At 37.4% G+C, this 13,208-nt stretch overlaps 1 pseudogene; it reads left to right on the top strand.

Annotated features, from left to right (window-relative positions):
* Positions 1-7,752: 7,752 nt before the first annotated feature.
* LOC111879343 (beta-amylase 8-like) lies at positions 7,753-10,586 on the top strand (annotated as a pseudogene).
* Positions 10,587-13,208: the final 2,622 nt, after the last annotated feature.

Genomic DNA, 13,208 nt, shown 5'->3' with positions numbered 1-13,208 from the left:
AGTATGATCGACTGTGGACGGTCTGAATAACCTAGATATTCGGGAAGTCAAAACATGCAAATTGAAACACAAGAATCGACTTAATACTTGAAGTAAAACAATAGTTATCTCATGCTACAAGCATGCACACTATATTTACTTATGGTACTTTCTTTGTGGAAAAGATCAACTGAAAACATTTCAATGATACTCATTTCACAATTCCAAATCCTTATGAAAAATGTAAGAATACAAGATTCTTTTCCATTTACTGAAATCTGTTAGATTCTAAACTTATATGCAATGATCCTCTTGTAATGACTATGCACAAAAGTCACAAAGACTTGGCAACAAACATTACATAGTATTCCAATGGAGAGCAATTTCATGGAAACGAAGTCTCACATTCAAAGTACATTCCTTTGAACATCCTTCTTGCATTAAGTTTTCTAATATTATATAGATTTAATGAATAACTTCCACCAATGGAAACATTTCCATATTCCTATTTTGACTATCACTTCTGAACAAGAGTTGCCTCTTTTCAGAATATGTCAATATGGTCCTTCAAAAATTTACACCGTACTTTCAACTGTCCATGAGCAACAAATCTTTGGTATACCTCAGATTGTCCTCGACAAATGCTTAATCATTTTAGTCATATACAGTTATGGTCCTTTTTCCATCTTAATTGTGACAACCCGAAATTTATTTCGTCATTTTTAACCCCTCCTTCCGTTAATACTCCTCACTTTCTTAAATTGTCCGTTAACCTTTTGGATTGGTTAATTAATTTGAGACTTTTATTATGACTTCATAAGGGTTGGAACAAATTAGAAACACCTAAATATTCCCTTGAAAAGTTTTAGTTTCAACCAAGTCAAAATACGACCATTTAATCGGGTGCAACCAAAAGCACCGTTTAACGTCAGTATCGGGTAGATTTCCACTGAGCCCCAAATCAAACCCCTATATAAGGGTGAGTGGAGTCCATTTGAGAGTTTCCACTCTCTCTCTACACTCTCTCTCTACAACTTGATTTCGATCCAAAATGCCCGTTTTGAGCCCCAAACTAGTAAGTAATCTATCCTAACTTGTTGTGTAGCTTAGTTAACATACACCAAAGGAATGAGCATATAGGAGCTTACGGCTGTAAACTCCTTGTTTAGGGCCGTAAACTCCCTAAAATGGTCATTTTGAGGCCTTAAACCCTTCATAAGCCCAAGATTTGAGCCTAGCATAATTCCACAAGTGATAGAAGACTTTGAAACATCCTAGAACACCCCCACCATGAGTTTACAACCGTAAACTCATGGGGATATGGTAATAGGGCCGTAAACTCTATAAAGAGTTTACTCTTGAAGAGTAAACTCCCTAACTAGGCCATACACACCCTTAGATACTACCCGAGACACCCCTAACACTTAACCAAAGTGTTTTCTACACTTTAGGATGCGTATACGAGTTTAATTAGTATTATATTTACTAATTGTATGTAAACATATGTCATCATATGTTAATAGGTCACTAAGTGTGTTCAATTCTTTACTTGACACCGAGCACCCAACCGACACCTTCACCCGATCCATTTACAACAGGTGAGTTCATACCCCTGAATTAACCTTTTAAATATTTTTACATGCTGTTATGGGGGGGGGGGGGGGAATACAAGTTAAAATATGCTAGTTATCATACCAATCATATGTGATTGATAACCCGCATGCAAAAGGATTTATTACACTTTCAACTATTTTACCAAGTATAATACTTTAGGTGGTTTTCCAAAACGTCATTACTTGTTTAAATCTTTTCTCAAATTATCTCTCATGCTATATGTTTTACTTATAAATCAGTTACAGCAGTGTTTTAAACAAAGGTTTTCTTTACTTATATTGTGTTATCAAATTATATTCAAAACGTGTTTATGAACGGTTTTCAGAGCTTGTTTTACATAATGATATCAAGTCGTAACTTCTTATTTTTAATGATTTTCCAAAGGTTATACCAGAGTTTTCTTTTATACTTCTAGACTTCTACTTCGTTAAATGCATGCCTGTACCCGTATAGTTATATAAATAATGTTTAAAAGACTTAAGAAGGCTAGTTCGCCCTATTTCCTTTTCCTCCTTTGGATGTGGTCTAGTGGGTATCGGATATCCGTCTAAAGGTCTTTTAATCATTAATTATATATCATGTATACGTGTATAGACATAAAGGTGTCCATCGGCCAGTTCATTTCCATTGGGTAGCAAGGGCATTCGTCCATTCATCACTCATAGATCAGAGACACTAGTAACTATTATAGGAATAGTTAGGAAGCTCTATTTACTCTTTCTAGTACGAGAATTCCAAAGGAGTCAGTTCATTGTGAATCTCTATCATCAGTCCAGTACCTACATTAGAATTCACTATATCAGATGCATCTTCAAGACATGGATCTCCCCGTTGTCGAGTTGGTAACCAGAGTCTCCTGTAGGGAGAGCGGGCATTGTGTGTATAGATCTATACGGGAATGACACTCCCGCACCCTGACTGCTAGCTACAGTCCACGGCCTACCAAGCCAAGAGGTGACAAATGTTATATTTATTCCGACGCTTGTAGGGCGTCAAGTACTCTAGCGTCGATTAGTATGGTTACGAGTATCTCTATGTTTACTGTATAATTCATGGCCTTAAGGTAACGAGAATTAACACTGTATTCTTGAAACAACAATCTTAGGATTACTCTTTGTTTTAGACTTTGCTTACTGTATCTTTCATTTGATATTGTCTGGGGTCTGTGTCTCTTTGTTTTAGACCTTGCTAGCTTTATCTTTCATTTGATACTGTCTGGGGTCTGTGTCTCTTTGTTTTAGACCTTGGTAGCTGTATCACACATTTGATACTGTCTGGGGTCTATGTTCCCTTTTGTTAGACTGAGCCAGGCGTATCATTCATTCAATACTCTCCTGGAGTCTATGATTTCTTTTGCCTTAGTTAGCAGTATTTTCTGTTGAGGCATATGTTATTTTCCCTAATGTTTTACTAGTGGTATTCTCCTACTTTCTTTAAAGTCAAATACCTTATTTTGGTAATGACAGTATTTAAGGGAAAATTACTCTTTAAAACATAACTTTGTCGAGTCTTGGTAAAAGACTGCTTTTAATTAGAAAATATATGATTTTCTGGAAAGGACGCTAATACACCGTAGATTCTAAACTACTACTTTTTATAAAGTTATTTTGAATAAAATACTTACTTACATAAATGACACTAAATGCTTATGAACTCAAGACTATTGAAAGCACCAAGTGTCTATACCTTTTTAGGGACATGGTGGGAAATTCGCCTAAACTTCCGAGATTTCCAGTCATCCATCATGAAGTGATGACACCCAGAGTCAGAATCGGAAGTAAGATGAAGTAGAAATTCAATAGGTCTATAGGAGAAGAGAACCCTAGGTAACTACCCGAAGGAAACCAACGCCGGTCCCAGTCAAAGATATGAGGTAGACAGAGGGAGCCAGTACATGGAACCCGAGAGGTGTCTTTTCCTCGTGTTCGTCACGCTAATACACCTATAAAATAATACAATTTAATGAGTTAGTGATCACACTACTCACGCTATGTGTTAGTTAAATCGCCTTTTCCCATTGCAAGTAATACGATTAGAGCGGGTCCCCACACCTTTATTGAGAGTTGTTAGCCATAAGTCTTCATGAGCCTTTCTTCCCGCGGTCTTTGTTCCGAACTGTTCTCAGATTCTTTCCAAGCCGGAGAGTGAACCTTTCCCAGTATAAAGGTAACTTAGTAGGAACGACTCCCATCTTATGGCTTTTCCGATACTCATACTCCTACCTTGAATACCCAGACTACATCATAGGGATGTAGGTCAACACTCATGCAACCAATATCCGAGGCACGGGAAAAATTTATGCCTAATATAGTAAGGATAGATACGTCTAAGGGTTAACCATCGTCTCTCACCAGCTGTGTTCCTTTCCATGTAGGAAAACCATGCCACCGAAGAAGCGTAACCAATCCACTGGCAAGAAACCGAATCTCCTATTCGATGAAGCTACGTTCCAGGCTGCAGTCTCGGCAGCCGTAGCAGCTGTCATGGCTCAACTGAATGCTAACAATGCCAATGTTAGCAAGAGCCCTATCGGGAATTCCGATCGACGTAATGGACAGCAGCAACCAACCTCTGTGTACCCAGCCACCCAAGAACCTCAACCAAATCCACTGAAGAGAAAGTTCAAGATCGAGGAGGGAAGTACCTCGGCTCAATGACCTTCCGAAGGGCAATGAGCTGAGACAGTCAATACCCCTGCCCGCCCTCCCATCCCGACTTCAAGAAGACCATACCAAGGAAACCATCCCCACTACAGCAAGTGTAGCTACCATCATCATGGTATCTATCGAGAACTCTTTTGTGCTAGGGGCAACATGAAGGGGCATACCGCTCGCGTCTGCAGAACCCCGTTTGAGTTTATTACATCAACCACAAATGTGGGGTCCAGTCCAGTTTGCCGTCTATGTGGTGAGATTGGACAATTCAAGAAGGACTGTCCATCCGAAGGAAACAACAAAGACATAGGAGGAGTCTAACTCTAATGCTTAGGGAGAAGCATCAAGGAACCCGGTAGATTTTGGTACGTCTCTCAAATCTCAAATAACTAACCCAAAACATTAAAAGGCTAACTCTAAATGTAATTACTTCCCCGTTAAGGCGAAAGTCGCAGCACTGTTATAAAAATTAAAATTTCATCAGGTAGAGCTATAATGGCCCGACATATACATCAAAGCCATGTTTACTTAAGATGGATAGACCTAGAGTGAGTGATGCTGCCTCATTTCCTGTTCCTTGTTTGGTTGTGGATTTAAGGCAGAGTCGCTCAGTCATCAGTCCTCCCCACCTTAATTATACATGACTAGTGTATGTTAAGCGATTATAGAAAGGCCTCGTGAGAATCCATACATGAAAGGTACCCTATTCAGAAACACTCAGGACCCTCTACAATTCCGCGTGAACTCTATCGGTCCAAGTATCCGTGACAGTGATACACGAGACGAAACTCGAGACGCCTAGAACATGTATGCCCGTTCGACACATGGCCCTATCGGCCCTCATTCTATATCATGTCGATGTATGCCAACCTCGACGCCTATATCAATCATGTTTTGACTTAGTGCAACCATGTGTATATCGCTAGTGCTGTGTAAAAAGAACTTTCACCATAGCCATTTTGGCAAATAAAAGTTCTTCCGAACCTAAAAAATAATAAAACCTAATGGGATCTGTTAGTCTTCCCTCTTAGCTCAAACCTTCCGAAGTACCCAGGAGAAGGTTACCGCTCGCTGTTAAGCAACCCTTCTTAGACAGATAGAAACCAAAGCGAAAGACACTACAGGTATTCCAGAAGACGATAACCACCCGAAGCATACTTTGTAGATCCCCCAGAAAGACCCTTCGCACCTCACAATCAGGTTCGTGAATCAAGAGGATAGAACTCATGAGACTGACTATTGTAACTGAATATATGCATAAGGGTGGTATATAATTGAGATCAAAAAGATTTAAGATGTGTGCTTCCTCCCTAATCCATGTTCCTCGTTGGGTTGTGGGTCTGGGGTGGAGTCGCACAACTGAACATCCTGCCGACCTCAATTATATACGACTTGCATACACCAAGTATTAGTGGTTAAGCCAAGTATGAGCTCTACCACGAACCTCATAGTAAAACCCTTCATCCTATTCCATAAAATAGGAGCTAGAGTCAAGAGAAACACTGCGGGTTGAGCTACTATAATGACCACAAATCCGAAATTATTGTCATCTCGGTTAAGCCGATATAGTAGCTAACACCCTCAGTTGGTAAAGAAATCTGAGTCGTAAGAGTCAAGGACATTGACTACGACCATCCATTCACGCTTAATCCCACGAATTAAGCATCTCAGCGAATATCTCGGAACCCTGGAAGCTGCGATAAGTTAAACTTTGAGAAGAGTGGATGAGAAGATTAGAAGTTCCGAGTGACGGAACCCTATACTCACTAGATTTGACCTAGATTGAGAAAACTCAGAACCACCGGAAGAGTAGTTGCTGAAGATGTTCGCACTACTCAGGCACTTCGTCCACCCCGTTACCGAAGAGTAGTGCCTAGGACACTCCGCCCCCTCACATGGAAGAAGTCACTGTCGCCCTGTAGGCAATATACTGCATTCTCCAAAGTAAACACTAGAATGCAAACAACCACAGGATAACCTCCGCAGCCAAGAATACTTGATAAAAGTGCGAAAGTAGGTTGCGTTAAGCTAGATTATAGACTTGACACCAGTCTAGGTGTTAGTCGATGGGTTATACAAGAGCACACGCTTTCTGCAACTGGAATAAACCAACGCATTAGAGAATAGGGTATGTCTTAGAGATTCATTGGACTAATAGGTGTTCCAAGAATACTATCTCACACAGAAATAGTAGAACCACCTCCCGAGATAGTCCAACACTTCAGAAAATCTCTAAGGATTGAGTTAGCCTGGAACAGAGCCTGTTGTTCATGAAACAGCAAGGCAAGTAAGAGCATGATCCTTTCCCGTTAAGGATCATATTGTGAAAGCGCTAACTAGACGATAATGTAAAGTTTAAAAACTTTCTAAGCACTCGTCTGGTGAAACCCTATCTCCCCGACCCGGTGAGTTTCCGTTATAAACATCTCAAGAATCAGAAGTGCAGGTTCATTTTGCACAAGATTGAGATAGCCACCCTGCAGCAAACAGATACCCATAGAAATCACTACAAGAAAAATACCCTTTAATGACGCGCAAACAATGACACTCGCTGATTTACGATACGCATTTTTGTGTGTACTTAAAAATAATGTCAGCCTTCCAAAATTTGAAGGATAGGGGACACGCATTTTTGCGTGCCTTAAAATTAATGTCCAACAAAAAAACACGGAGGGCACTTGTTTTAAATGTGTGTCCTCTATAAATGTCGCTTTATATTTTTTATCAAACGCGTGTTTTTAAAGGGAAAAAATGAAAACCTCTGATGAAATTCTAAAATTTTGAAGTGCCCGCTTCTTCAATCTCTCCTCTGTATCTCCTTCATTCACTCATTCCTAGGGCTTTTTCAAGAAATTTCAAAACGCTCTTCGATTCTCTATCAGTTCTCCCAGACCTCTGTAACAATCGATGATCTCACTTCAGGCTTACTTCTTCTCCGGTGAGCATAGGATCACCTCCCCGCGTCCATCCTGCTCGTCATAAAACCATCCAACTAGGGATTTTTTTTCTCGATCTCTTCAGGTCCGTCCTCCCAAAATAGGGAAGAAACTAGTTTAATTTCTCCCCTAAAACCTGGTACGACTTCTCCTAATTCCAAATTCACTCTTCACTATTTAGGTTATCGGCTCAAAAACTTCTCCCTAAAATCTGGTTTGATTTCTCCAACATTCCAACTAACCTGTTTTTCAAATGAAACCCATATGGGATTTTGTTTTCTCCCTCATTCTCATGTCGGAGTTCAATTTCTGCCATATCCTCATAATTTCTGCCCTAATCTTCAAATTGTTATCAGATTTGTTTACATGAGGTATAGATATTCAAGCCGTGAATGTTGTCATCAATTTTGACTTTCCAAGGAACGCCGGCATCGTGGGTTGATACTTTGCGATCCATATGTGTATTTTATTAACATCATTCATTAACCAACTTGGAAATAATCATACGTGTGAGGCAACAAAAGAACCCGTGTACCTCCCCTCCTACATATACTTAATCAACATCATCCATGAATTTGAGCCCACATAAATACTATTGGTCTGGATACCATGAACTATTCAACATCATCCATGAATTTGAGCTCAAGTTACAGGTATCAGCATTTCCTTCATCACTCTTCTTGATTCTATTATCATATGAAAAAAAATCTAATTTTTCCTTCAATTTTAAGGGTAGGGTTAGCATTTCATGAGTATGGAGGGAATGATTCTATTTCTATACCCCTCCCTCAATGGGTTGTTGAAATTGGGAAAGACAACAAAGACATTTTCTTTACAGATCGTGAAGGAAGAAGAAACACTAAATGTCTATCATGGGGTATTGATAAAGAAAGAGTCTTGAAAGGAAGAACTGCTGCTGAGGTGTATTTTGATGTGATGAGAAGCTTTAGAACAGATTTTGATGACATGTTTGTTGAAGGTCTTATTACTGGTCTTGAAATAGGACTTGATGCCAATGGAGAGCTTAAATATCCTTCTTTTTCAGAAAAATGGGATGGAGGTATCCTGGTATTGGTGAGTTCCAGGTGTGTATATATATATATATATATATATATATATACACACGCACACTTAATTACCATTTTGATTAGTGTAACTAACAACAAATTAATATAATATTAATACACAAATCTTTTTGCAGTGTTACGATAAATACATGCAACAAAATTAAGTCAAATCTTAAAGTCTTTGTGGTCAAACTTTTTGGGGTAGAGGACCTGAAAATTGTGGTGAATACAATTCGAGTCCACAAGAAACTGGTTTCTTTTGTGAACATGGTGATTATGGAAGCCATTATGGGAGATTCTTCCTTCAATTGTATTCCCAATTCTTAATTGATCATGCCAATACTATCCTCTCTCTTGCAACCCTAGGATTTGAAAAAATACAGATACTTGTTAAGGTAAATACTTTAGTAAAAATCTTGAAATTTAGTATATTAGATTCAATCATATGAAAATTTTATAAATTTTTTGTCTAGATTCCAGCTGTTTATTGGTGGTATAGATCTAAAAGCCATGCATCTAAGTTAACAGGTGGATATTATAACCCTGATAACCATGATGGATACTCTAGACTTTTTAAGGTTCTCAAGAAACACTCGGTTGTAGTGAAGTTTGTGTGTCCAGGATCGAATCTTAATCTTTCTAGTAAAGAAAATCATGATCCAGAAGGGTTGACTTGGCAGGTTGTTTGTTGACTTTTTTTTTATATTTATAATGATGTTATAGAATCTTTATTGATTTTGATTTTTACAGGTATTGAATTCAGCTTGGGAGGAAGGTTTATGCGTAGCTGGTGAAAATGCGTTTCCATGTTTTGATAGGGAAGTGTTGATGAGATTACTTGAGACTGCAAAACCGAGTAATGATCCAGATCATCAGCATTTTGTGTTTTTTAATTATAAATCACCATTTCCCATTTTGCCCTTGTTTGATACAACATTATGCTTCTCAGAACTTGACCAGTTCGTTAGATGCATGCATGGTACATACGTGGGACAAAACTCATAAAGACTAAAATACCCTTTGCGGGATTGTCCCTAAAACTCAGGAGACTACAGAACGATTTTTCAGCACTCACGTCATTTGTCGATTCTATCATCTCACGGCATTGGTAACCCCTTCAGGCGGTTTCTGCGGTCAGTGGCTCACTGCGTAACACTTAGGTACAATTTGATTCTGATTCAGTATCATTTTTTTTCAATATACAATACAATAACAAGTTTTGTAGTTTCCCCTTGTTGAAAACTGTATTGTTGGATTTAATAGCTCCGTGTTTGCATATGGGCAGGTATAGTTTGTCTTCCTTGTGCTGACTATAAATGTAATAACTTTCTTTCATTTTGATGGCTACTTATACTAATTACACACCATAAACAAATTTGAGTAGTCTGGGAGTGGAAAGACCTACACAATATGGGGTCCATCCAATGCATTATTGGAAGAGGAGTTACCTAGTGATCAACAAGGATTGACACCTCGTGTGTTTGAAAGTCTATTTTTTTTTCGCATGAATGAGGTGAGATTGTATGTTAAGTCTATATAGATATTTACCTTGATTTTCACTTAAATCTTTCCTCATGCCTTAAAGGAAATTTTGTATAGGAACAAAATAAACATGCTGACAAACAACTCTTGTATCAATGCCGCCGTTCTTTTCTTGAGGTAACATGATAATTTATTTATCATGGACAATTGAACTTCTGTTGTTACAAGTATCTTAAATCCTAATTCTGGGAAACTCTATTTACAGATCTATAATGAACAAATTACTGATTTTGTTGGATCCAACTCAAAGAAATATTCAAATAAGAGAAGATACTAAAACAGGTGTATATGTTGAAAATTTAACAGAGGAGTCTGTTAGCAGTATAAAAGATGTGACAAAACATCTAAAAAAGGTTTGGATACTTGACTCTTGTTTAATGAAAGGTTGCCACTATAATAAGTGCCAGAGTCATCAGAAAATGTTCATATTCAGATTCTTTATTTTACTTTGTTTTATGTGTTTCTTAATATGATAGTGAGACAATTTGTAGATAAAGCAGAATTTCAAGATTCTAGTGTTGAAAAGACACTAAACTTGGTATTCAACCACTGTGAAAAGTGAGGAAGAAGGTGTCTAGAATGTGGTAGCTGAGTGTCTGGGAAAAATTGTTCTTCTCAAGCCTTCAAAACTTGTTCTTGCCCTCAAGGTACACATGTTTTCAACTTTCTTTAATGTTTTTAAATTAATTAAAGTCTAATTTTTTTTTTCATATATATAAAATTTGTAGGAGCGAACAACTAGTCCTGCTGCATTCACCAGAGCAACGGTTGTTGTTGCTATGATTGAAATTTGAGCCATACCCTAAGCTTTTTCTTCCCTTTCGATTCAAGCCATACCCTAAGCTTTTTCTCCATGTCAACTTCAAGCCATACCCTAAGCTTCTAGTGAATGAAATATCATTTTTTGTCTTCCCTTTCGATTCAAGCCATACCCTAAGCTTTTTCTCCATGTCAACTTCAGTCCTTCGGGTATTATTATTATTATGCTTCTGAGCAGAGTGTAGAAAGTTATAAACACATCGGGACCTTGCTGACAAACCAGAGAAGATCGATGCAGTCCTGTACCCGGAATTTTCCTCCTTTCTTATGCTTATCAAGGATCAGGATCGGGTAAGTATCTCTATATATGCTGGAATTAGGAGAGGAATGGAATTCTTAATTCCATTGGAATGGAAAGAAAACTTTTTGTTTTGGCTTTGAGTATAGCTGGCCCCAACAAGCCAAATCTCATCAATGGCCTTCTTCCAGAAGTCTTGCCACTTCTTTATGCAGAACTCAAAGGCGAGGTTTGGAATATTAGTTTTAGATATAATTATATTATTTTATCTATTAACACATGTTCATCATCTAAACCTGGTATGCAATATTTCAATTGATAAATATATTTATCAATATTTTGAGTTGACCATATTTTTTTAACATTTGACTTTATATTTTGCAGGTGCGTTTAATAGGATATTGTGTGGAGGGCTCCCTATTTTTGGTGTATGAGTTCATTGAAAATGGAAACTTGAGTCAACATTTACATGGAACAGGTGAATTTAAGTTCAAACATAACAACTAATTTCTATAATGAATACATCCATACAATAGAAATTTATGTTCTTTATAATGTTCATTTTCAGCAAGGGACCCACTATCCTGGTCAACCTCGGGTTAATTTTGTCTTTTACCAAGAGGCCTTATGCATAGTTGTATGGTCGGAATGATCATCACGAATGATCATCTTTTGATACAAAAAAATAATATTTTATATGATTATCTTTTTAAATTCTTTTAATATTCTAAATTAGTTTTCTATTTATTCGAGTCAAATTGCTTCATATTCTGTGAAGTTAGCTTCCTTTTTTTTTCAAATATGAATTTGAAATTCCTTGATATTTAAAGAGGAGAATTCAAATATCTTTCTATTTTATGTTTCCATACTAATCTTCCTATTCTATTTATTAAATGAAAACAAGTGTTAAAATAAAAAAAAAATGATTAAAAAAAGGAATTAATAGGGTCCACATGTTATGTTTCATATAAATAAGGTTACAAATTTTTATTTGCTAATTAATTTGGTTGAATTAAATTAAATCCATTAATTGAATGTAGTTGGATGTAACCGGCAGGCCGGATGAAAGTCTTGCAGTTGAAGTTATTGGATCCATTGGTGAGGAGAATGCAATTGGGAACATGTTGTCATTTTCTCTTCAGAAGGGGTAGTTAAGGGCTAATGTTTGCTATCAGCCTTTTCACTTGGCCAGTCTAGAGGTACTTGCTGCTCTTCTCTTCTCTTCTGTGCACCTATTTGATTTGAATCACCAATAACTGTAAATAAATATCTCCATCTTGTAAGTTATTTGTTTGAATTCCCGCTTAAAATAAAAGAGATAATGTCTTATGATTGCCTCTACTAGTTTGAGATACAAGGTTTTGCTGGACTACACTTAAATCATTAGATGTGTCTTATAGCTTGTCTAACATTTGTGATTGTCATTCTTGATATCAGGTAATTCATATTGTAGTGCATTTATTCCTAATTCCACATTCTTTGGATGGAGAAAAGCGTAAGTTTTTCTTTTACAACTAACATTCCATGTTTGATTCTTCTAATAATTATATTAGCATATTAATTTTTTAACTTTTATTTGATCAGGTCACAAGAATTATCGAAGCAGGGGTTCATTAGTCTTGAAGAATTATGAAAGGCAAGATGCAACTCTACTTAGTTGGAATTTGATGTTTATCATCTTTGTGTATATTTTTTTTTTTGTTTGTATAGCATTACATTGTAGATGGTGTCCCTTAATAACAATGTAGTATTAGGTTAAAACTGATTATTTTAGTATATATTTGTTTATATATTTTTTGTATTATGCGTAAATGAGTATCGTAAAGACGCATCATAAATGCATATCGTGAATGGTTACTAAAGTTTATGACATGCAAATGCGTCTCATCTTCATTTATGACAGGGGCTTCCTTGATACGCATTGTGTGTCATAAACACGTGCGTCGTAAGGTTACGACACACAAATGCGTGTCGTCTTCCTTTATGACAGGGCCTTCCTTGATACGCAATGCGTGTCATAACTACGCGTCGTAAATGCGTGTCATAAATGTGCGTTGTAAATGCGCGTCGTAAATAGACGACGTGCAAATGCGCGTCGTCTCTCGTTATGACAGGGCCTTCCTTGACACACATTTGCGCGTCGTCTGAGCGTTTTACGACACACATTGCACGTCGTAAAAGGCTGTTTTTCTAGTAGTGCATGCAATCCACCCGATGATCTAGAAAACCTCTGAAAGCCAATTGACAGGAAACACGAATCCAAGGACAACCCGAGCTTTCTAAGAACCAACCTGAAGGACTACACTTCCAGTATGAGGGAGAACTTTTGGAACTTCGGAATGGCGATCACGCCAGTGAT

The sequence above is a fragment of the Lactuca sativa genome, chromosome 1 (genome assembly GCF_002870075.4).
Source record: "Lactuca sativa cultivar Salinas chromosome 1, Lsat_Salinas_v11, whole genome shotgun sequence".
NCBI lineage: Eukaryota > Viridiplantae > Streptophyta > Magnoliopsida > Asterales > Asteraceae > Lactuca > Lactuca sativa.
The sequence above is the reverse complement of the archived record's forward strand: the minus strand, read 5'-3'. Positions and strand labels throughout refer to the sequence as shown.